The 26,941-nt window shown below is 35.2% G+C and overlaps 1 protein-coding gene across 2 annotated transcripts in view; it reads left to right on the top strand.

The window, feature by feature from the left end:
- The window catches only part of FAM49B (family with sequence similarity 49 member B), a 201,009-nt gene that overhangs the window by 116,924 nt on the left and 57,144 nt on the right, over positions 1-26,941 (top strand). For both annotated transcript variants that reach the window (XM_027845525.1, XM_027845523.1), the window contains exon 2: positions 13,742-13,780. The gene's annotated coding sequence lies outside the window, so the exon portion shown is untranslated. The remainder of the gene's footprint in view (positions 1-13,741; positions 13,781-26,941) is intronic.

Below are 26,941 nucleotides of genomic sequence, written 5' to 3'. Positions count from 1 at the left end.
AGTCAAAGGTAACAAAATTTCAGATGGACTTTGATAGGGACAGAGAGCAAACACACTTTTAAAATTGGTTCTATTTTGTTAAATAAGGTTTCACCTAAAATGTTATTTCTTATACTCCCTTTGATTGATCATCTTTATGGTTATTAAATTTCTAATAAATTTTAAATAATTGGTTAAATAAACATTATCAAGTATCTGCTTTGTGCAAAGTATTGGGGATGCAAAGTCCTTTGCCCTTAAATTTTTATTGGGGAGGATAAGCTCCATCATGTACTACTACTGTTACAACTACAACAACAACAACAACAACTACTACTACTAGGATCCTATGACTACTGTTTCGTAGATACTAAGGCACATCATGGGATGCAGTACTCTTTTCTTACAATGTTAATTATGAGTAACATAATCTAAGACTGCCATGAAAATAATATTATGAAAATAATTCTTATTGTTTTTCAGTAGGTACAGAAAATCACAAAAGGTGTACTAGAAAATTATGGTTCAGATTTAAGAAATGATAGAACAAAGACTTGTTAGGCTAACCTTAATACATGCTTCTAAGTGCCTCAGACAAGATTTAAACTCATTTTTCTTACTTCATGTCTAGTGCTTTACCCACTTTGCCATGTAGTGGCCTCCTTTTCATGCAGTCCAAGTAGAAGACTATCAATTAAAAAGACTCTATCAATTACTGTTATAGTTAATGTACAGTTAGGAAACTCCTACTAATGCAAGTGGGCAACTGTTCAGCAACTTGTGGTTTTAGAGAGTTGCCTTTGTTTTTTAAACATTTAATGTTTGTGTAAATTATGAGAGAGCCTTTTGGACTGGGCTAACATTGACTATTTGAAGGTTCTTATTGTCATGGAATCATAGGATCATAGAGTTGGAAATAACCTTAGGGACTATTTGGTACAACTATATTTGAATGAAATCCTTCTCTATGATATTCCTGAAAAGTAACCATCTTTTGCTTTAACAGCCTCCAATGAAGGGGAACCTGAGACAACCCATTCTTTTAATAGACTATTAGGAAGTTTTTCCTTACATCAAGTCTAATTTTTCTTGTTGAAACTTTCATGCCATGCTCCTAATTTTGCCCTCTATGGCCAAATTGAACAAGTTCCCTAGTCCTAAATGGTTTTCACAGGATGTACCTATAGTATATTAGTGTTTCTTTAGGTATGCTGTGAAGCTTTGGATTTTTTTTGGCAGATAAATAAAAATTTATAAATAATTTTAATATGAATTTTACTTATCTGACATATAGAATGGTAAAGATAATATTTGCAAAATAAAACTTGCCTGTTAAACATACACAGTAACCTTAAAACATATTAGACTTTGAACTCACAAAGAACTTAACAAAAATGACTGCCTTTATTCATTCATTCATTCATTTATTTATTTATTTGTTTTTTTGCTAGGCATTGGGGTTAAGTGACTTGCCAGGGTCACACAGCTAGTAAGTGTCAAAGTGTCTGAGGCTGCATTTAAAGTCAGGTTATCTTGACTCCAGGGCTGGTGCTCTAGACACTGCACCACCTTGCTGCCCCTAATGACTGCCTTTATTGAAGAGAAACCACACATGGGTTGGGCTTCCTACTCTCTGAGTGTTGCCAACTGTATGTTCAGCATACTGTGATTCCTCAAAGAAAAGAATACTGTGCTGTGAGCAAAACAATTTTTTTTTTGCTTACAAACCACTGTCCTACTTTCTCTGCCTATTTTAATGTAGCCCAAGATTGCATTAGCTTTTGGATTTCATATCACACTTTTGCCATATCATTAAAGTTACAGTCCACTAAAACGCTGATGTATTAAAAATAACCAACTGTCTAGGCTGTCTTGTCTCTCTTGTGTTTGAGAATTTAAACCCAAGTGTAAAGCTTATATTTAGCCCTGTTAAATTCTGTCATAATAGATTTAGTGCAGTGTTCTTTCAGCTCAGTGTTTTTAGTTTTAAAGCTATTTTAGGAGTTTAGAGCTTGACTTTGTCATCCAGAGTGTTAGTTATCCCTCCCAGCTATGTATCCTTTACAAATTTGTCAAGCATATCATTTGTACCTTCATTCAGCTCATTGATAAAAATTGAAATACCTCTAGGGCCAGGCATGAATCCCTGGGATGATTCACTGCAGACCTTGTTCCAAATTGGCATTTATATCATTAATAACTATGATCTTTGTTAGAACATTCAACCATTTTCAAGTCCACCCAATTATGCTATAATCTTAGCCTATTTGTTCAACTTAGTATTATTTTATTCATTTGTAATTGGCACATGAATTAGCTGTCCCTTAAATAATAGGTGCTTTTATAAATATGGGTGTAGTATTTTTTTTTTTTAAAGTTACTTTGGAGGTCCTCAGAAGATGCAGGATGATGTAGGGAAAAGAACCGTAGACGGTTTTAAAATACGTGGATTTTGTCTTGCCTGTGTTGTTGTGTGACCTAGGGAAAAATCACTTAATGCTGCACCTCATTATCCTTATCTGTAAGGACATAAGCATTTTCTTCATAAAACTTGCCCAGCTGCCATATTTTCCTTTTTCTGTTGAGAGTACTACCATTGTGCCCAAAATCCTTGACTCTTCTTTCTTTTTCATTCCCTTCCATTCAATTAGTTGCCAAGTCTTTTGATTTTATCTTCATAACTTCAGCTCACATTCATCCATAGTCATTAACCTAGTTCAGACCCTTGTCACCAATTGCTTGGACTATTGTATAACCTCCTAATTGTGCTTCTTGCTTTCAGTCTCTTCTCTCTCCAGTCCATCCTCTGAACAGCCACCAAAATAATCTAAGGTAGGGGTCTAACCATGTTACTCTCCTGGTTAAAAGCCCTGTGGTCTTTAAGGTAGACTGCAAATACCTCATCCTAGCATTTGAAGCACTTCATAGTCTGACTCAGAACTGCCTTTCCAACCTTTTCTCAGATATTCTTTCAAATAATTTAATATCCCAACTACCCAATCTGCTCAATTCATTTTTTTAAACAGTGCTTTTTAAAAATTCATTTTGAACTTAAATTCAAAATGACAAAAAAAATTGCCATGTACATAGCACAATATAAAAAGAGGATTCAATATAAAACCATGAATTTCCTTTTCATACTGTTTACTTTTTTAAACTATGTAATAAATATTATATAATTTCCAAAGCTACCCTGTTTTTCTGTGCTTCCTTTTAAGTTTTCTTTTGTTCTCTACTGTGCACTTTTTATTTTTTTCTCCTTCCTTCCCCACACTGACTTAGAGAAAGCTACCATTAGACACAAAAATGTGATCTTTTGAGGTCTTTTGTAGTTGATTTGAGTATTTATAATACTCAAAATAGCAAAAAAGTTATTCTTAGAGCAATATTGCTGTTACTGTGTGCAACATTCTCTTGGTTCTGCTCATTTTGCTTTTCATTTTTTCATGCTAGTCTTCCCATGTTTTTCTAAAATCAACCAGCTCATTATTTCTTATGGTACAGTAGTATACCATCACAATTATATACCACAGCTTGTTTAGCCATTCTCCAGTTGAGGGGCATCCTTTCAATTTTCTGTTCTTGCCACTACAAAGACAGCTGCTGTAAATGTTTTAGAACATAAAAGTTCTTTTCCTTTTACCCTGATCACCTTGGGAACCAGACCTAATAGTGTTATTGCTGGGTCAAAGGGTATGCACAGTTTTATAACTGTTTGGGGATAATTCCAGGTTGTACTCAAATGGTTGGATCATTTCACAGTTCCAGTAATAGCAAATTAGTGTCCCGATTTTCCCACATCCCTTCTAACATTTGTTGCTTTCCCCTTCTTATCTGCTCAACTCTTAATGACCACTCTTTTACTCTATCTCAGCTATAGTCTTGATCTTTCCATCATTAATAAGTGCTGCATTTCCATAAATGAGAACTCTAATATCCTTTATCTAGTCATAATCTTTGATCATTCCATCTCTTCCTAAACTCTCACAATCTTATGCTACATTCTCCTTTACATGCTCTGTTGTCCAGTCACATTGGCCTCCTGTTTCTCACATAAAATGTTCCTTCTCTTTTCTCTGCCTTGATACTGCCTTTCCATATTTTTTCTGCTTATCTGCCTCTTGGAATTACTTGGTTTCCTTTTATAGGAAGCCTGTCTTGATATATTCAGCTACCATTGTCTTCCTATCCAAGAGTACTTCGTTTCTACTTTCTGTGTACCTTGTGTAAATATGTTGTTTTTCCCACTGGGGGAAGAGAACTTGAGTGTAGGGACTGTTTCAATTTTGTTTTTGTATTCCTAGCACTTAAGCTCTGTGCCTGGTCTATCATAAACTTTTAATAAATGCTTGTTGTCGTTTTCAGGGGTCATTTCCTGGACTACTTCTCCCCATTGAGCCTTTACTTGTATTGGAGAAAACATCTAGGCAAAACTTTATGGATAATGCACCTCATCTCACAGTGTATGTTGTATTTCACTTGTAGTTACCAACCTTTCTACAGGGATGAGAGAAATGTTTCATCCTCTTCTATGAAACCAAGATTAGTCATTATAGTTAATCTAAGTTCATCTGCCTTTTAGTGTTTTTTGTTTGTTTGTTTTTGGTTAGGCAGTGGGGTTAAGTGACTTGCCCGGGTCACACAACTAGTAAGTGTTATGTGGCTGAGGCTGGATTTGAACTCAGGTCCTCCTGAATCCAAGGCCAGTGCTCTATCCACTGCGCCACCTAGCTACCCCTAGTGTTTTGTTTTGTTTTTTTAACCTACTGTATTTATTGTGTATTCTGTTCTCCAGGTTTTGTTTTCCTCAGATTGGTATTCCATTTTCTCTTTAGGTTAAGCCTATTTAAATTTCTCTAGTTATGAAATGGGAAATAGTAATTTTCAAGAGTAATATGAAACTCTTGAAGTCCTTGGGTAGCCCTTGTGTTATAGTAGCTATTAGCTTCATACCATAAGCATAGTGATGCACAAATTGGGAATTCAGTGACACACTGCAACTGAAACCACTCCTGTAAAATGCCTCATTGATGTGTCTTGTTGCTCATCATACAGATTTATTCAAAATAGTTTGGCTTTAATATTGGGGGGGAGGAGTTTTAAAAAATAGTATTGATGTCCTGTTTGCTAGAAAAATTCTGTTTTTGTTGAAATGGAACTTAAAAAAATAGGAGAGGGAAATCAGCATCACCACCTCCTAAAGGCATTCCAGCTCTGCATACAAGGTTGGGTTATTAATGCATGACCTCTTCTGGAATTAATTTACCATTACAAGACTTCTTGATTAATGAATGAGGAAAAATCTAAGCTGTGTGTATAAAAGTACACATTTGATTGCTTGTCTTATCCATGGGGTAAGCACCTGATATATGATGCCTGGTACATAGTAGACACTTAATAAATGCTTGTTGACTTGCCTTCAGAGACTAAAGTAGAGTGCCCAAAAGTCTGAAAAAATGAAAACAATTGTTGGAAGATTATTTTAGTGGCATCTTTTCTTCTAATCATTGAGAACAACAGTTATATTTTACATAGGGAATTGTTTCTTTGTTGGCATAGCAATAATTTTCTGAGACAGGCTAAGTATATTAATTAAATACCCCTAGATTTTTTTTTTTTTTTTGGAAAAGGACGGATTCATTTTAGTCTCTATTCATGCTTTCATCTCTCCTTCTAGTCTCAGAGGGGAAGGTATCTCTCAAGTAAATTGAATCCCTCCACTAGTGCCCTTGATCCCATCCTTCTCTGACTTCTCATTGTCCTTGCTCTAATAACTCCCTCCTTATTATCTTTGTTTTCTACCTCTTTAATACCTTAACACCTATTGCCTTTAACTTTGTTAAGGTCTGTTATATTTGGAAAACTCTCAATCCTGCAGCCTTTTATAGTTATTGACCTGTTTTTCTTTTTTTCACTACCAGACTCTTCATTGAATCATATTTATGGTCTCTATCCCTTACACTTTTTCAAAATTTCTATTTGGCAAAACTTGGGGGAGAAGGGTGCTATAAGATACCTAAAAATCAGCATCACCTTTTTAAGAGTTTTCATTTGAATAACTATTTTTCTCTTCATGCTTTAGTCTTAATAGCTATAATTTCTGGTGCATATCTTGACCTTGAACTACATTCAGAAAAATCCATTCTTCAGGTGCTTCCTCATCCTCTGTTTTGTTGATTATTATCCCCTAACTTCTTCCCCCTCTACTGAAACTTTTCCCTTGCAGAAAACTCCTTATAGTCAAATCCCAGTAGCCTCTTATTAATTCTAATTCTTGACATCTCTACTATATCTGACACCTTTGACTACTTCTACTTTGACCTCATTCCCTTCAGGTCCTCTTAATTATTTTGTTTCTCCTTTCTATTTTCTTTTGACTCTTCATCCTCTTCATCCTTTGTCTTTCCCCCCTGTTTGTGAGAGTTCTCTGTGCCTCAGTTCTTGGACCTCTAACACATCTCTTTGTATTACTGTCTTAGGAGAATATTCATACTTTCTCATTTGTATAGATGGCATTTAAGGTTTGGAGAGTGTTTTATGTACATTATTTCATTTTAGCATTAGAACCAGCTTATTACAAGCTAAAAACTTACAATTCATTCCTCAAACATTTAAATGCCTGCCATGTGCCTAGAACTCTTTCTATTCTATGGGAAAGATACAAAATACAGATAACACTGAGGCTTCTACCATCATGGAATTTACAGTCTAATACTAAATTGGTCCCTCCCCTTTCTTCCTTATAGCCAGTTAATCACCAAGTATAATCATAAAAGTTAGAGATAACAGGGACCTTTAGAAATTATCTAATCTAATCCCCATACTTTGCAAATGAAGAGAAATGATTTGATTAGATTCAAACAAATAGCAAGTTAATAAGCAGAATTGGAATTTGAACTTAAGTCTTCTCACTCCAAATTCAGTGTTCTTTCCACTACTCTTTTATGTCTGTTTTAAGGTTTAACTTTAGAATATCTCATTAGAATGTCTTATTAGAGGCAAGTTGCTTTAGTAGATTGATTCCTGGTTTTTGGTTCAAATTGTTCCCGACAATAGCAGTGTGACCCTGGGCAAAATAATTTAACCTCTTTTGGCCTTAGTTTCTTCATCTGTCAGATATGGTGATTGGATTTGATGGTCTTAAAGTCCTTTTCCACCTTTAAATCTTTAATCTATGTGTATTACTTCCTTTTTATCCCTAGGACTGTCCCCTACTGTGTTCAAGCAAACAAACTGCATTTGAATTGTCTGGTTCAGTTCTAGAAGGAACATTAGTACCCTGGCTATCTAGAAGAGGAGTGGAGTGGGTGGGAACTGAAAGTATTTTATACTAGGAGGTTGAAGGTATTATTGGTAAAATTTAACTTGTAGAAGAGATTTGCAAGAGGAGAATAGAATGGATATAGTAGCTGACTTTTGACAATTAAAGGGTTGTCATGTAGAAGGAGGTATTAGACATTTTCTAGTGAAAGGATTGATGAGATAAATATGATGGTCATAGAAATTTAATCTAGAAAGTAGTCTGTAAGATACAGCATGTAGGAAGGTTGAGACTAATTAAGGAGGAAACACGAGTGACATAATGAGGACCTGGATTAAATATGATCATACAGCTTCTGATTGACTACAAATGTGGAACCATAAGATGATTGTTGCTTTTTTCCCTGTTTCCTTTCTGTTTTCATTTTAATATGGTTATGATTTGAATGGTCTGAAATAAAACATGTTAGTACATGCTACATAATCTACTTATTGTAATAATTTACTCCCAAATAACTTAATTTTAAAGAGGTTTATTGCATGTTATTCAAGTATCTAGTTCCTGGTTTGCTATTTTTAAGTCTTTTATATTTTTCATTCCATACTCCTGTTTAATAAAACACAGTGACAAAGTAAAGTAGACTTGAACAATCCTGAATTTTTTCTTCTTTCAACAATTCTCTTTTTGTTTCTTTTGTTCATGAAGAACAACCAGTTAGAATAAAAGACTGCATATAAGCTTCAGGACTGATTTGTGTTCCTGAGAAAAAGCAGGTTAAGGGATGTGGCTGGACAAATGATACAGAGGTATTCAGTTTACATTTAGAATTTCCTTTGTTTTCAAATCAGGGATTTGGGGCTTTTTACTTTGACTCACAGGAGAGTTGAATGTCATTATATTCCCATTAAATGAGAGGTATGTTGAGATATACCACAGCAGCTTTCCCAGACCTATTCATCCCTCCTCAAGGCTTCCCTTCTCCCTGTTCTCTCATCCAAGACTCCCACTGAGCTGTTTCATTAGAAAAATTGAGGCCATTCGCTATGAGCTTGCTCTTCTTCTCTTCTCACCTCGCGTCAGTCAGACGCCTTTTCTCTCTATCACTTCTTTCACCCCTCTCTCACATGAAAAGGTGGACTTTTCTTTGCCATGCACAAGTAATCCTGTTCCATCCTGTCTTTTCCAGCAGATTACCCCCTCTATTATCTCCTTTCCCACTAATCTTTCCCTGTCTACTGGCTGTTTTCTTGCTGCTCACATACTCATTTCTCTCTCAGTTTTAAGAAACCCTCACTTGATCTGTTCATCCCTGATAGCTATTTCCTATTTCTCTCCTCCTTTCATGGCTGCACTCCTTGAGAAAGCCATCCACAATTGGTGCTTCAACTTCCTTTCTTTTCCTTTTTTTTAAAAACTGTGCCATTTGGCTTCCAACCTCACTATTCAATTAAAACTACTCTCTCCAAAGTTACCAATGAACTCTTAATTGCCAAATCTAATGGCTTTTTCTAAATCTTCATCCTTCTTGAAATTTTCAGCCATTTACACTGTGGATTAAACTCTTCTTGATACTACCTTCTTTCAAGGTTTTAGTGACACTCTTCTTTCCTAGCTCTCCTTCTACCTGACTATTCTGTCTATATCTCTTTCTCTGGATCTTCTTCATCCAAGTAATGACTGCTAACAGTAGATGTCCCCAAAAGCTTTGTCAGGGATTGGCTCTTTCCTCCCTTCCTCCTTTCCTTCTTTCCTTGTTTCCTTCCTTCCCCCCTTCCCCTCTCTCCCTTCCCGCTCTCTCCTCCTCCCTTACCTCTCCCACTTCCTCCCTTTCTTCCAGCTCCTCACTAGAGGTCAACACTTGACACAAACATGTATGTGGAACCATACATATGTTCTTCCATATTTCATTTCTTTCTCTGGAGGTGGGTAGCATCTTCCTTTGTAGGTCCTTTGTGGTTGATTTGAATATTCGTATTACTCAGAATACCCTAGTCATTCACAGTTACTCTTCAAACAATATTGCTGTTACTATATACAACTTTCTCTTGGTTCAACTCATTTTACTCTTCATTATTATGTAAGTCTTTCCATGTTTTTCTAAAATCAACCAGCTCATTTCTTATGGTACAGTAGTATTTCATCTCAGTCATGTACCATAACTTATTCAGGTTTTCCCTAGATGATGGTCATTGTATTCCTTCAGTTTCCAGATCTTTACCACCATAAGGAGAGCTGATATAAATATTTTAGAATGTATAGGTTCTTTTCCTTTTTCCCAGATCACTGTGGGAAAGAGACCAAAAATAGTATTGCCAGGTCAAAGGGTTATAACTCCTGAGGCATAATTCAAGGTTGCTCTCCTTGTCTTCTTTCTTATTTATTTTTTGTTAGGTTTGTCTAGTTCTGAGAAGGTTCAAGTCCTCCACTATTAATAGTTTTGCTATCTATTTCCACTTGTAATTCATTAAGTTTTTCCTTTAAAAATCTGGATACTATAGCAGTTGGTGCATATGTATTTAGTAATGATATTACTTCATTATCTATGGTTCCATTTAACATAATGTAGTTTCCCTGTTTATCTCCTTTAATTAATCTATTTTATCTTTAACTTTGAAATCATGATTGCTATCCCTTCCTTTTTTTTTTTTTTTACATCAGCAGAAGTGTAATAAATTCTACTCCAGTCCTTAATTTTTGCTTTATGTGTGTGTCTCATTTTTAAGTGTGTTTCTTATAAACAATATATTGTTGGGTTTTAGTTTTTGGTTCATTCTGCCATCTGTTTCCATTTTATGGGTGAGTTCATCTCATTTTCATTCAAAGTTACAACTATTAGTTGTGTATTTCCCTCCATCCTATTTTTCCTCACTGTTTATTCTACCAGACCACCACTCTGGGGGGGTTAGGTCCTTTCTAATGTCCTCCCAAGTTGTCTTAGGCTGGACCACTGCTTTACCCCAACTTTTAATTATTTCTGCCACTTTAAAATTCGCTTTGAGGCATTATTTTAAGTTGTTTAGGGGGGAATTTGGGAGAGGCAGGTAATTTCCTGCCTTATTTAGCCATCTTTCCACAGTTCCTCCTCTTCCTTTCAACCTCTATACTGTTTTCATTCAGTGAGCTCATCGTCTGTCATTAATTCAATTATCATCTCTTTGCAGATGATTCTCAGATCTGTTTATTCAACCTTAACCTCTCCTCTGACCTTCACTCTTTCATCTCCAACTACCAGTTAGAGTCTCGAACTGGATGTTCCCATAGACATCTTAAACTCAACATGTCCAAAAGTGAACTCATTATCTTTCTCCTCAAGCCTTCCATTCTTCGTGCATTTCCTATTATTGTAGTGGGTATCATAGCTCTCCCACTAGGCTCACAATGTAAGTGTCATGCTTATTCCCACACTCTTACCTCCCATACCCAATGTATTGTCAAGTCCTATTGATGCTACTTTTGCAACATCTCTTAGATATGCCCAGTTCTCTCCTATGATAATTTCAGTACTTAGGTGCAGACCCTCATCATTTCATGTCAGAACTGTTGCAAGAGCTTGCTTGTTGGTTGACTCCCCACCCCAGTTCCTTTTCCACTTGCTGTCAAATTGATCTTTCTAAAGTGCAGATGTGACCATCCTCCCTATTCAGTAGACTCCAGTAGCTTCCTTTTCTATTTTGTCCTCTCAGATAGAATATAAAACTGTTTGGTTTTTAAAACCCTTTATATAACCTGGCCGCTTTTTATCTTTCCTGTCTTCTTTTGCTTTACTAACCTCCATGTACTCTGCAATTGAGTGATGCTGACCTCTTTGCTGTTCCTTATGCAAGACATACCATTTTCCAAATGGGTGAATTTAAATTGGCTGTTCCCAATTCCTAGAATGCTTTATCTTATTATCTTGACATCAGGAAGAAGTCTTTCCTGGTCCTGCTTAATGCTAGTGCCTTCCCTTTTAAAATTTATCGTGTGTGTGTGTGTGTGTGTGTGTGTGTGTGTGTGTGTGTGTGTGTGTTCTTTGTACATAGTCATCACCATGTTTTCTCCCCTATTAGAATATGAGATCACTGAGGGCAGGAACCAGGTTTTTGCCTTTTATTGTATTACCAGCATTTAAGCACAGTACCTGACACATAGGAGGTGCTTAATAATTTGTTTGTTGAATTGAATGGATTTGAATTTTCACAAAGTGTACCCATTGTTGCTCGTTCTGTCTTCAGAAATCAAGCAGCACAAGTCTTAATTTCTCCTTTTAGGTCCTTTTAGCTTTAAATCTATGATCCTGTGAGCCACATGTCAACTTTTCAGTTATTTGAAGGTGGCCATGATGTTTCTACGTGGTACCCCAAACTGAACACAGTATTCCAAAAGTAGAGAATAGTGGCACTCTCATCTCCCTTATTGTGGATTGTAGTTTTATTAAACCTAAGATACAATGAGTTTGCATTTAAATGTAGCAAAGCACATATATCATCTCTCCTCTCCACCACCCCTTTCCCCATTATCCACTGTATAAAGAGCACAGTGAAAAATAATTTTAGATAAAAAAGTTCTTGCCCCCAAGGAGATTATAGTTTAATTAGGGTAATGAAACACAGATACTTCTAATTAAAAATTTTACAAGTGCACAATGTTCTGTGATCATGTAGAATGATGGCTGGAGGGAGGTGGAAATGTCAATGGTGAAAAGTAGGTTATGCAGATTTAACTTATTTTACGTTTTCTTTACCGTGATGTGTTCTTATGCATAATTACTCCTTGGCAGGGCAGATTCCTAGCTAACCCATAGAAAGTGTGTTAATGCACCTAATGTTTAGTACTACTGCTATTTCAACTATACCTTATCTACATTTATATTGTTTTTATGGGAAAATGCTTTGCTGAATACCACCTAAAGATGCCAGGAATAGTTTCTCTCACCTTAGCAATAGGTTTCCCCCCAGCAGTGAGGCATTATCTTATTGAGGTGTAGGGTGTATACTGGAAACTTGTTATCTATATCTGCCTACGAGAAAGTAGCTTTTAGAAGTTGATCAAACTCCAGGTATTTTGAATTGGGGGGAAGCTACCATGGATTTGATGTGGGCTTCTGATTTTTTGTGTATACTGTTTGAAAGTTGAGTCTTCATAAATTGGAGATCTGTGTCCAAACATTTCAGCATTGTATATTGTTAGATTTGTATTTTATAATGCAGTACTATGCTATGAAACAATCCTATAATGTAAAGAACTTTGACAACATGTAATTGAATTGAATTTTAATTTTAAAAGCTGAAATAAGCCTCTTACTCTTGAGAGTGATAAGTTGAATGATTGACATTTTGAGTTGCCTGATGAGAACAGTGCGAGAAATTATTTGTAAAAATGTTAACTCCCTGAACTAGTGGGTTGTATAGTAAAAATAAATTAGAATGAACAAATCAGTTTATTGGCTTACCCTCTTTTGATACAGATTTTTTTGCCAGTATTCATGAGTTGCTCTGTGCAAAGAAGTTTTATCATCTGGTAGCTATTCTTTTGGTGCTTAGCCTTTCCAAACTTAGCTAGGTAGGCTGATGCTTAAATAAAAGACGCATTCTGCTGCTGAGCATTTACTCAGACTTTCAGCTTGATTGGACCTACCAGAGCTTTGAAAACCCAGAGTTACTTGTGCCACAGTGAGGGATAGGTTGCAGTAATAGCATTAGAGTAAGAAAAGTAGAGTAATTTCAGAGAGTGTATATAGATAGAACATTTTAAAATATAGTTGAGCTTTTATTGAAGTTATACTGCTATAGTTTCTAATTGAGATGTTAGGTTAAGCTTGTTATGAAACCTTTACTGATAACATTTTAAGACTTAAAATAGTATAAACATGCAGTTAAATTTTAGTATTTAACACACATTTCATTAATTAATTTGACTTCTAAAACCAAATCAGATACTTGGCCATCATGAAATGTCCAAATTTTTGACAAAGTGTTTTTCTTATGACTTTTTTTTTTGTTTTGTTTTACTCTAGAAGCTTGTTTAATCACTTCAAATATTTGGGTGGCAGTATAAGAGATGCAAACTTTGTATTGAAACTTAGAAGAATATCAGATGTTTTAAGACTTTAAAACATACCTTCAAGAACACTGGGCCTGAAGGTTTCATAATGAATAATGTATTCAGTTTAACTTTTCTCATCTTGTTTCCATTTGGTGTCTGAACCAATAGGTTATCCTATAGAAGTGTATGGAAACACTGTGGTATGATAGCTGTTATTTGTTCATTTTTATATAACTGAGCTGGGGCTTGTCTTTAACTGTCCTATCCTACAAAGTGTCTGTCTTCAATGAGCAATAATCAAATAATTGTATTGAATGTTATAGAATAAGTAATTTAAAATTTGGTATGAGATGTATACATATAATTTATAAGGCATAATTAGCTTTATTTTTTAAAGTTGTCTTTTTCCAAAGTTTGTATAGAAGCAGAGTAATATTTCAGAATTTTCTTTTTCTTTTTTTTTTTTTTAAACAACAGATAGAGGGACAAGAACAGAAACACCAGCACTGGCTATAGGTAAGTAAAGCTTTGTGGATATATTATTATTCAAATGTACATCAAAATTTAAGATTATTACTTAATTATAGTTTAAAGGAAAATTTCCACTCTTAACTAATTTAGAACTTACTAAAAAAATGCTATTTACAGAGAACCAGCTTTTTTGAATTTTTGGCTTAAAGTAGGAAATATAGTAATGAAACTAAATTTATTGCAACTTTTTTTTTTTAATCCTGCTTTCTTTAGAAGTGGGAGGGAAGCAAGTTTTTCTTGATAACTGAATTAATTTCAACACCCTTTTAGCTGTAAATAATACAGTTGCTAAGGGAAACTCAAGTTTTGTACTTTTTAAAGTTCTGCTTTTCCTGTTGGAGAGCTGATATATCTATATATATACATATATATGTATATATATATGTGTATGTGTACATACATACACATACCCACACACACACATGCACACATACACCCATAGACACACACGCGCGTGTGCGCGCACACACACACGAACACACACACACACACTCTCACACTCTTAATTGAAAGACCAGATAACTTTTGTCTTGATTAAAATTTAACTTGATGGTGGTTTTGGGTCTGTGTTTACTTATTTCTCGATTTAAAAAAAAATCATTGCTCTGTAGGTATGTTTCAAATTCATTCATTTGAACAGAAACCTAGACTCCATTTTGAATCTTTTTCTTATCTCTAGTCCTCATTTTCTTCTCTTTTCTTTCCTTTTCTTTTCTTTTCTTTTCTTTTCTTTTTTTTAAGTGACTTGCCCAGAGTCACACAGCTAGTGAGTGTTATGTTTCTGAGGCTGGATTTGAACTTAAGTCCTCCTGACTCCAGAGCTGGTGCTCTATCTACTGTGCCACCTAGCTGCCCCCCTTTATTTATTTATTTATTTATTCATTTTTTTTAGACTAGTCCTCATTTTCACATCTTACACCAGGGATGTTAAAGTTTTTAAACCCCCTACTAGTCAATTCATTATGGCAAGTGTGGTAGCTATTTAGATGTTGTTTAAAAAATTTAATCACCTTATTCGTACCATGTATCAAAGCCCAATGTCAAGTGGGTGACCTGGTTTTCCATTACTAATTTACTGATATTTATTCACACCACAAGTATCTCTTCAGTCTGCTGTGAAATCATGCATTGTATATTTAATAATTTGATGAGAAATTTCTTTTTTTTGTTGTTCTTTTATACTTTTTCTCCAGTATGTAATTTTTAAAATTATGGGTATTGTTTGTACTTGACCCTTAATAGCCTGAGTTATTATTTTGAAGAAGTATTAGTTAATAGCCATAAAAGTTAATTGACTTTATGTTCTAAATAATTATTTAGTATAAATCTTTAAAACTTTTCCCTACATTTTTTGCCCTTTATTGAAATTTTGGTCTCAGGGCAGCAGTGGTAAACAAAGAATATTTTCCTCAGTTACATTAATATGAAAATAATAAACTATGTTCACTGTAGTAGATCTTGAACAGAAGAATTATAATGCCTACCCAAATATGTTGCACTTGAGATTTGTACTTGTGGTACAAGACCTTTGTTAGTTGATCAGTATACGGAAAATTCTTTCAAAGAGTGGTCCAGTTTCATCAGTGTGGGCACTTCTCTGCAATACAGATTGCAACTCATCCAAATGTTAGTAGAAGGTTTCCTAACTTCTGTGGCCAAAAATTGTTCATTTGTTAACTTATATTATGATGAAGAGCCTCTCCAGTCTTAGCTAAGTTGGTTCTCAGGTGACAAGACTACATACTTGAAATCTGTCTTGATAGAATGTCACTGACACTATGTTGGTGTATATTCTTCAGGAAAAGCTCCTAGGTAGTCTTGTATGATGGAAAGAAACCTACCTATCTGAACTAATAATAGTCAGGAGTCTTCTTTTCTCAGCTTTGATAGTAATTAACTTCACAACTTTGGATAGGCCACTTATCCTCTTTGAGTTTCATTTGTAAAATGAGGGTGTTCAATACAGTAATCTCTAATGGTCCCCTCTAGCTCTAAAGTTTTATGATTCTAGTAATTAATAATTAATTAATCTTTTGTTTCTGGGATTCTAATGTAGAAAAGCCAGTGTTATATAGCATGTAACAATTGTATGGGACGACATCAAGTCCCTTTGATACTGACCTTATAAAACATTTTTGTTTTCAAAAAACTTTAATTTGAGAATTTATTAATTGCAGTTACCTTGTCAGAGAAATTCTTGATGTTGAAGTATTTCCTGATAGAAATGGATTAGACTAGAATTGTGTAATAGTTCTATTGTATTTAATCTGTTAATCATTCAAGATGGAGCTTACATTATCCACAGTTTATTTAATTTAATTTTATTTTATTTTGGTTAGGCAGTGGGGTTAAGTAACTTGCCCAGGGTCACACAGCTAGCAAATGTCAAGTGTCTGAGCTGAATTTGAACTCGGGTCCTCCTGACTCTAGGGCCGGTGCTCTATTCACTATGCCCCCTAGCTGCCCCCTTTATCCACACTTTAGATCCTCTAAATAAATTTCCAATAGAAGAATTTTCAGAGGTCTTTGACATCATCTTCATCAAAGACACAAGCAGGAGTTTTACTCAGTGACAAATATTTATTGAGAATCTATTGTGGGCATGGCACTGTGTCACAGGTATTGTGGTAGATATAAAGAATACTGAGTGTCCCAGTAGGTTAGTGATATTGTTGGGGAAATAAAGAATAGACATGTTTAAGTTAAAGCTGTGTGTGGAAATACACCCATTTAAGTAGGCCTCTTAAATCTCTAGTAGAGATCTCCCAGGTTTGGGCAATATGAAGTAGGAAAGCAACTCTTAAATCTCATTTTTGCATTCTTCCTTGGAATTTGTTTCAAGACTGTTTAAAAAAAATACACTATTTTTAAAAATAAGTTTAGCTCATTTTACCCAGTAGGAAAGTAGTAGGGAAAGGGGTTAAGAGAAAGGAGCAAGAGAATAGAAATAAGAGGGAGGGTAGAATAAAAGAAATTGTGGTCAGAAGCAAAGCAGAGGTGGAGCCAAGATGGCAGAGGGAAAGCAGTGACTCGCTAGAGCTCTCCCCTAAACCCCTCCAAATAACTACAGAAAATGGCTCTAAACAAATTCTAAAGCAGTAGAACCCACAAAAAAACAGAGTAAAACAAATTTCCAGCCCAAGACAACCTGGATGGCTGATCGAAAGGGTATATCACGCCGGGCTGGGAGAGGAGCACAGTTTGGCATGGGCACGCAGGCAGCAGTGACCCTGGAGCAGGCCTCAGAGGACTGAATCGCGGGCAACTGTGGCAGTTTCCAGACTTCTTAACCCACGAATGCCAAAGACAACTTAGAAGGTCAGTGGGAAACGTCTGTGACTGTGGTGAGAGAAGAAGCTAGATCTCAGCCACCCCGAGGGCAGCGGCTGGCTTCTGAGCTTCTGGCCCACAGACTGAGGGGGAATTGAGTGGCTGATCAGAGGGGGATTGCAAGGATTTCTTTGCCGGGGCTGAGGCAGGAATCTCTTGCTTTGCCCATGCTTGGATCTGGGTCACAGTTCTGAGGGGTGGTCCTGGGGTAAGGAGGAGTGCTGGTGTGGTGGAGCTTGTTGTGGCGGTGGAGAGGAAACACCTCACCCCTTATCATAGCACCTTGGAATAACTGACACTATTCAAGTCCCTAGAAGTATCTCTGAAAACAGCTGTACAAACCCCCAAAGCTTGGGACAGTATGTTCTCCACATTGGAAGCAGACTCTTACCTTAACAAAGAGTTTAAAACAAACAGCCCAAAAAGAGTCAGACTGTATTATCTTACTTTGGTGACAAAGAAGATCAAAATGTACAACCAGAAGAAGAAAACAAAGTCAAAGCTCCTACATCCAAAACTTCCAAGAGAAATATGAATCAGTCCCAGGCCTTGGAAAAGGTCAAAAGGGATTTTGAGAAGCAAGTAAGAGAAGTAGAGGAAAAACTGGGAAGAGAAATGAGAGTGATGCAAGAAAATCATGAAAAGCAAGTTAACAGCTTGCTAAAGGAGACACAAAAAAATACTGAAGAAAATAACACCTTAAAAAATAGCCTAACCCAAACGGCAAAAGAGGTCCAAAAAGCCAATGAGGAGAAGAACGCCTTAAAAAGCAAAATTGGACAAATGGAAAAGGAAGTCCAAAAGATTACTGAAGAAAATACTTCCTTAAAAATTACAATAGAGCAATTGGAAGCTAGTGACTTAATGAGAAATCAAGACACTGTAAAACAAATCCAAAAGAATGAAAAATTAGAAAACAATGTGAAATATCTCATTGGAAAAACAACTGACCTGGAAAATAGATCTGGGAGAGAGAATTTAAAAATTATTGGACTATCTGAAAGCCATGATCAAAAAAAGAGCCTAGACATCATCTTTCAAGAAATGATCAAGGAAAACTGCCCTGATATTTTAGAACCAGAGGGCAAAATAGAAATGGAAAGAATCCACAGATCTCCTCTTGAAAGAGATCCCCAAAGGAAAACTCCTAGGATTATTGCAGCCAAATTCCAGAGTTCCCAGGTCAAGGAGAAAATATTACAAGCAGCCAGAAAGAAACAATTCAAGTATTGTGGAAACACAATCAGGATAACACAAGATTTAGCTGCTTCTACATTAAGGGACCGCAGGGCATGGAATATAATATTCCGGAGGGCAGAGGAGATAGGATTACAACCAAGAATCACCTCCCAGCAAAACTGAGTATAATTCTTCAGGGGAAAAAAATGGTCATTCAGTGAAATAGAGGACTTTCAAGCATTCTTGATGAGAAGACCAGAGCTGAATAGAAAATTTGACTTTCCAATACAAGACTTGAGTGGAACATGAAGAGGTAAACAGGAAAGAGAAATCATAAGAGACTTATTAAGGTTGAACTGTTTACATTCCTACATGGAAAGATGATATTTGTAACTCATGAGACCTTTGTCAGTATTAGGGTAGTTGGAGGGAAAAAATTATATGTATGTATATATACATATAGATAGATAAATAGATAGATGGAGGGCACAGGGTGAGTTGAAGATGAAGGGGTCATATCTGGAGAATAAAATTAAGAGGTGAGAGAGGATTCTACTAGGAGAAGGAGAAAGGGAAAGGTAGAATGGGGTAAATTATCTCACCAAAAAAAAAAAAACCAGAAAAGAAAAGGCCCTTACAGTGGAGGGGAACCGGGGAAGGTGAGAGGAAATGAGTGAATCTTATTCTCATAGAATTTGACTTAAGGAGGGTATAACATACACACTCAATTGGGTATGGAAATCTGTCTTACCATACAGGAAAATAGGAGGGGAAGGGGACAAGAGATTAGGGGTATGATAGAGAGGAGAGCAGATTGGGAAAGGGGGTAATCAGAAGCAAATACTTCTGAGAAGGGACAGGGTCAAAAGAAAGAATAGAATAAATGGGGGGGCAGGATAGGATTAAGGGAAATAGAGTTAGTTTTTCACAGCATGTCTACTATGGAAGTGTTTTGTATAACTGCACATATATAGCCTATATTGAGTTGCTTGCCTTTTCAATGAGGGTGGGTGGGGAGGGAGGAAGGGAGAAAATTTGGACCCCAAAGTTTAAAAAACACATGTTTAAAAAAATATATTTTCACATGTAACTGGGAAATAAGAAATACAGGAAATGGGATCCAGAAATCTATCCTGCCCTATAGGAAAATAGAAGGGGAAGGGGGGGAGAGATAGCAGGGAAAGCAGACTAGGGGAAGGGGTATTCAGAATGCATGCCATCTTGGAGTGGGGGGAGGGGCGAGATGGGGTGAAAATTTGGAACTCAAAATCTCGTGGAAGTAAATGTTGAAAACTAAAAATAAAAAAAAAGAAAAGAAAAAAATAAAGTACTAACTAAAAAAAAAATAACAGAAGCAAAGCAGATTGTTAAAGAGAGAGGACAGGGGGGCAAGGTAAAAGAGAGAAGGAAAGTAGAAGAAAATAGGATGGAGGAAGATACACAGTTAACAATCCTCACTGTGAATGTGAATGGGATGAACTTACCCATAAAACAGAAGTGGATAGCAGAATAGATTAGAAACCAGAATCCAGCAGTATTTTGTTTACAAGCAATGTACTTGAAATAGAAGTCTATGTATAGAGTTAAAATAGGGGGCAGGAGCCGAATCCCATTTTGTTTCAGTTTAAAGGAAAAAAAGTCAAGGGTGACAGTCATGATCTCAGATAAAGCAAATGCAGAATTATACTTAAAGAAATAAACAGTGAAACTACATTTTGCTAAAAGGTACCTTGGACAATAAATTAATATTAGTAGTGAGCATATTTGTACCAAAGAGCATTGTGGCATTTAAATAGGTTTGAGAGAAATAATTTCTGGGCAATTTAATTACTTTTTTAATAAGGCCATCATGTTTATTAATAAAAGGATGGTCATTTGGCCATCTCTTTTAGACCAAAGACCCCTCATGGTGGTGGGCTCACAGTTTATATGCCCTTCAAAGAGTAGGCATTCCTGAAGAGTGGTAATAAATACTGATTGGTTAACAATTAATGAGAAAATGAATATTACAATGAGAAGGTGGACTATATTATAGTCAGGGTCTTGGGGTATGTGACTTGGATGTATGACCACTTGGTCATAAAGACTTAACAATTTCCATATCACCTATCTGACAAAAGAGAGGATCCATATTTTTCCAGACCTGTCTGAGCAAACACAGTGAGCCCGAATGTACCCATTAGCCTCAACTTAGAATTTCTTTTACTGTCTGATTAGATCTTAGCCTGGGTACATCTTTGAGAGAGATTTCCCACACTGGTTGATTTCTGGATGGAGAAGTAGATTAGGGGAAAGACCTTGGTACTAATACAATAATTAGTTATTAATAAATAATCATTTCTCATACATAGCATCTAAATTCTTATGGGAAAAGTTAGTTGAGTTATAGGAAGAAATAGATAATAAAGCTGCCATATTGAGGGACTTCAATTTATCCCTCTCAGAACTAGATAAATCTAACCATAAAGTAAATAAGAAAAAAAATTAATGATTTGAATAGAATTTTTTAAAAAGTTAGATATGATAGGCCTCTGGAGAATGTTGAATGGAAATAGAATGGAGTATAGGTATTTCTCACCTCTGCATGGCACCATCAGAACCTTACAACCAAATGCAGAAAAGCAGAAATATTAAATGCATCTTTTCCTGACCATAATACAACATTCAGTAAAGGGCCTTGAAACATAGATTAAAATTTAATTGGAAACTGAATAACAATTTTAAAGAATGTGTAAGTGAAAGAGCAAATAAATCATAGAAACAATGAATAATTTCATTAAAGATAATGACAGCAGTGAGGCTACATACCAAAATTTGTGGGATACAGCCAAAACAGTACTTAGGAGAAAATTGTTGTCTCTAAAAATTTCATTAATAAAAGAGAGGGAGAACAACAAATTGGGCATACAACTAAAAAAAATAAGAAAACCAAAAAAACCCAAACAAACCACAATTAAGCACCAAATTAGAAATCCTGAAAATCAAGGGAGAGATTAACAACATTGAAAGTTAAAAACAAACACACATTGAACTAATAAAACTAGGACCTGGTTTTTTGAAAAACAAAACAAAGGGCACCTCAATAAAATAAACTATTGACTAATTTTATTTTTAAAAACAAAAGAAGAAAACCAAATTATCAGTATCAAAAATGAAAAAGATGAATTTATAGCTAGTGAAGAGGAAATAAAAGAAATTGTTAGGAGGTATTTCTTCCAACTCTATGTTAATAAGACCGACAATCTAAATGAATAGATGATACTTAGAAAAATATTAATTGCCCAGATTAACTGAACAGGAAATAGGATGCTTAACTCTGCCTTAGAAAAAGATATTGAATAAGACATAAATAAACTCCCTAAGAGGAGGAAAAAAACCCAGGATCAGATGGATTTACAAATACATTCCACTAAACATTTACAGAGAAATTAATTCCAGTACTACATAAACTATTTGAAAATATAGATAAAGGAATCCTACCAAAAATCCTCCTGTGGCATAAATGTGGATTTGTTATTAAACCAGGGAAAGTCAAAACAGAGGGAAAACTAGACCAATTTCCCAATGGAATATTGAGACAAAAATTATAAATAAGACACTAGCAGGGGAGATTATAGCCATATATCATAAAATGAACAGGCTGGATTTATACCAGGAGTGAAGGACTGAATCAATATTAGGAAAGCAATATACATAGTTGACCACATCAATCACAAAAACAACAAAAATTATATGATTATTTCAACAGATGGAGAAAAATCTTTTGACAAAATAAGCACCCATTCCTTTTAAAAACACAGGAATCAGTGGAACTTTCCTTAAAATGATAAACAGTATCTACCTAAAACCAAGAGCCAACATCATCTGTAATGGGGATAAGCTAGAAGCCTTTTTAGGAAGTCATGGGTGAAGCAATAATATCTATTATCACCATTATTGTTCATTATTGTTCCAGAAATGCTAACTATAACAATAAGAAAAGAAAAAGAAATTGAAGGAATAAGCATAGGTGGTGGGGAACAATATTCTCCTTTTTGCATTTGCTATGATAGTCTCCTTAGAGAATGCTAGAAAGTCAGTTAAAAAACTTATTGAAACAATGTATAATTTCAGCAGTGTTGCAGTATATAAAATAAATCCTTGCAAATCATCAGCATTTCTATATATTGCTAAAAAAAAAAAAAAAGCAACAACCTAGCAGGAAGAGAGAGAATGAGAAATTCCATTTAAAGTAACTACTAATAGTATAAAATACTTGGGAATCTATCTGTCAAGATGTACACAGGACCTCTGTGAACACAATTACTAAATAATCTTCACACAAATAAAGACATCTAAACAATTGGAGATATTATTCACTAATAGGTAGGCCAATCCAATATGATAAAAATGACACTACTACCAAAATTAATTTACTCAGTGTGATATCAATCAAACTACCAAAGGATTATTTTATAGAGCTAGAAAAATAATAACAAAATTCATCTGGAAGAACCAAAGATCAAGAATATCAAGGGAATCAATGAAAAAAAAAAAAATGAGAAGGTTAGGAGGCTTAGCATTACCAGATCTTAAACTAAACTACAAATCTGTAAACATGAAAATAATTTGGTACTGTGTTAGAAATAAAAAGGTTGTGATCATTGGAACATATTAGGTGCACAATATACCAAAGCAAATGAGCATATTCACCTACTATTTGATAAAGCCCGTGATTCCAGCTATTAGAGCAAGAACTCATTATTCGACAAAAACTGTTGGGAAAATTGGAAATTAGTCTGGTTAGAAAGTAAGCACAGATCAACATCTCACACCATATCTTAAGATAAAGTTCAAACGTTATTTAGACATAAAGGGGGATTAATTAAGCAGATTTGTGAATTATGGAAGAAATTACCTGTCAGATCTCTGGAAAGAGGAGGAGTTAATGACAAAATGAGAGTTTGAGATGTTCATGAAATGGATAATTTTAGTTACATAAAAAAGTTTTTGCACAAAGCAAGCCAGTACAGCTAGAATGAGAAGAAAAGCAGTAAACTGAGGGGGGAGGGAGTCTTTGTAGTAAGTTTATGATAAAGTCCTCATTTCTAAGATATGTAGGGAACCGAGTCAAATTCACAAGAAGTAGAGCCACTTCCTACTTGATATGAATAGGCAGTTTTCAAGGAAATCATGGCTATCAATAGTAATATGAAAAAAATACTTGAAATCACTAATAATTAGTGAAATCCAAATTAAAACAACTCTGAGCTACAACCTCACAGCCATCAGATTGGCTAAAATGACAGAAGAGGGAAATGACATGCTGGATGGGATGTACAAAAACAGGTGCACTAATGCACTGTTGGAGCTGTGAACTAGTGTAGCCATTCTGGAACTGTGCCCATAAAATTATTGAACTGTGTATACCCTTTGACCAAGCAGTGTTGCTCTTGGGTCTATACCCCAAAGAGATAAAAGAAAGAGGAAAAAGACCTACATGTACAAAAATATTTACAGCAGTTCTTTTTGTGGTATTAAAGATTTGGAAACTGAGGAGATTCCTATCATTTGGGAATGGTTGAAAAAGTTGTGGTATGTGAATATGTTGGAATACTATTGTACTGTAAGAAACAATGGGGATGAGACTTTACTGATATAAAGTGAAATGAACAGAATTAGGAGAACAATTTATATAATGACAGCAGTATTGTAAAGATAATTAACTTTGAAAGTCTTACTGTGATCAGTACCATGACCAATTCCAAAGGACTCATGATGAAACATGCTTTCCACATCCAGATAGAGAAATGATGGACTCAGAGCACAGATTGAAACATGTTTTGCATGGCAACATTTCTGAATTGGGTTTTATTTTTCTTGACTTCTCAGTGGGTGTGAGAGAATTTGGAACTGAAAATAAGATTTTAAAAAGAAAAATAGAAAAAAAATCCAGGTATCTAAAATACTCATATTTGGGTAGTATTGCCACTTCCTCAAGCCATTCTATCTTTACTGGGTCAGTTTGTTAATGAATGGCCTGTTTTGGATTTAATTTAATATTATATGACTTTGTTGTTAACAAATGAAGCAAAAACTTTTACCTGCATACATAACGTAAGAAGAGAAATATAAAATCATTGTCGTAACCTGCTTGATAATGTAAAGTCTATAGGATTTGACTATAATGGGCAATTTTGAGATTTCTTTCTGGAAAATGATAAGACTGTTTTTGCTTTTTAGTGCTTGTTAAGTACCTTCATTCACGAAGCATTGGACACTTGTTGAGAAACTCAGGACTATTTTTTCTCAAGCTAACATTTCCCCCTTGCTAATATTTCTAACCACATTAGAGGCAATTTGTCTCCACAACCTCACACCCCTCTTCACCACCTCCTCCAAAATAGGATTTTATTCTTTAATTAAAAACAAATCGGTAATACTTACAGGTTTCATTTTTTTCCCCCAGTCTATTTCCCATCAGTTTCAAATATTTTTAGGTTAAGACTTACCCTTTTGTATTCTTGTATTCATCATATAAAAATGAGTTGTCAGTCCCAAATTTGAATTTGATATATCCTACAAAAAACGAAAGAGTTCCCTTTTAGTCTTTTATGCTTTTTTAGTTCTTATGCATTATGAGACATATATTTTTAAGACTCTTATAATAAATCTTCTTGGGTACCCATATTCTAAACTCAGTCCTCTTTCAAAGTAAAGATCTTTAGAGAAACTTTGCCAGCAAACAAACCAAAGAAGGCAACATTCTAAAATAAAATAGAACCTAAGTATAGTGCCCTTTTATATATGATTAAATATACTTACATAACTTTGGCCATTTGAATTTTTATACTTTATGTAAATTTTCTTGTCTGTACTAGTTTTTAAGTTTTGTCTTCTCTTTTTCTGGAACACTAGTTACTTAATACATCAAGTAATGTCATAGATCCATCTCTGAGAGACTGAATTTATTAAATAAGAAATGTTAGAACCTGCAGAGACTAGGCAAACCTTCCTTTTGATTTTATTCCTAAAAATTAGAGATACTGTTAGATACAGACTACTACTGTTTGAATACTGTTAAAACAAACTCCAAAAAAAAAAAAAAATTAGTAGTGGTTGGCCCATATCTTTTCCTTTTGTCTAATTTTCATTAAATATTTCTTGAAGTTGTGTTACCCCTTTGTTACTCTGTGCACTGTCAGCAATTGGAGGGTAAGCTAAGAAATATTAAAGGTTGGCGTCACTATATAATGATAGGGTCGAGGGAGGAGAGCAGTAGGTTAAGTTGTTCAACTCTGGGTTTGGGAAACAATGGGTTGTTTTAATGTTACTAACTTTTAGTCCATTTCATTATTAAATTTTAAGATTGTTTACTAGATTTTAAGGGCAGCTAGTGGCACAGTGGATACAGTGCCAGGCCTGGAGTCAGGAAGATTGATCTTCTGAGTTCAAATGTGGCCTCAGACACTTACTAACTGTTTTACCCTGGGCAAGTCACTTCACCCTGTTTGCCTTAGTTTTCTCATCTATAAAATGAGCTGCTGGAGGAGGAAGTGGCAGACCACTCCAGCATCTTTGCTAAGAAAACCCCAAAAGGGGTCATGAAAAATCGGACACAACTGAAAACATCTAAACAACAGCAACACTAGATTATAAACTTCTTGAAAGCAGGGACCATCTCTTGTTTATGCCTCTATCTTTTCCCAGTGCTTAACATAGTATTTTGTACATAGATAGATGCTGGCAAAACATCTAATGAACGTAAGGTTTTTTTTTTTTCATCTTCAGTCATGCCCTAGAGCTACTACGAAAATCCATTTCCTTCCCTCTTTGTGCCTGTCTTCTCCATCCTCCCCTTAAGTGACTTTTGCTACTGATATGATGAATTTCTTTTTTACACCTCATTTTGTAGTGATTTTCTACATAAGACCTGTATGTAGTCAAAAATCACCTGTATTATCTTATCATAGGACTGTCAGTACAGTAGTATCTCAAACAGCCAACAACCTTTCTTTTGTGGCTGTAAACATGCTTTATTCTTCACTCTTTTCCCTTCCATTTCCTTGCCTCTGTCTCTTAACCTCCTCTTCTCTCTGTTAAAACCAAATCAAGTTTGTAAAACATTTTGAAGTTGATGAACGACATTTAACATTGTATATTTGCTTTATCCAGAGTACACACTAATCTATCTAAATGAGCTGGTATTTATAAATGCTTATTTTATTCAGGAACTTGGCTATGCTAAGTATTTTGTATTAGCAAAACATTAGTATAGGCCTTTGGCCAGGATGTGAACATAGCTTTTTGTGCAGAAGTTGGTGTTCTAATGTCTAATTATGAGCCTAGAGACTTGGGTTCTGGTCCCTTCTGTGCTATCAATTGCTCAGACCTTTGTGGTCTTTTCCGTTTCCTCATCTGTACAATGTAGGAGTTGAACTAGACAATCTAAAAGCTCACTTCCAGTTTTAAACATCTACAATTTTGTTATATTTAAAATTTATAGCAAGAAGATGTTTTCACATTTGTGAGAATTAAATACAAAAATAGTTATCACTTCCACATCAGCACTTTATCCATTGCAGTTTTGATGTATCGTGGGTCAGTTAAATTAAATGGGAATTTTTGGGGAGTATTATGGAAGATGCAGATGATATG

Source organism: Vombatus ursinus, unplaced genomic scaffold (assembly GCF_900497805.2).
Source record: "Vombatus ursinus unplaced genomic scaffold, bare-nosed wombat genome assembly UNPS02014973.1, whole genome shotgun sequence".
In the NCBI taxonomy this organism is placed as follows: Eukaryota; Metazoa; Chordata; class Mammalia; order Diprotodontia; family Vombatidae; genus Vombatus; species Vombatus ursinus.
This window is presented reverse-complemented; position numbering and strand designations above follow the sequence as displayed.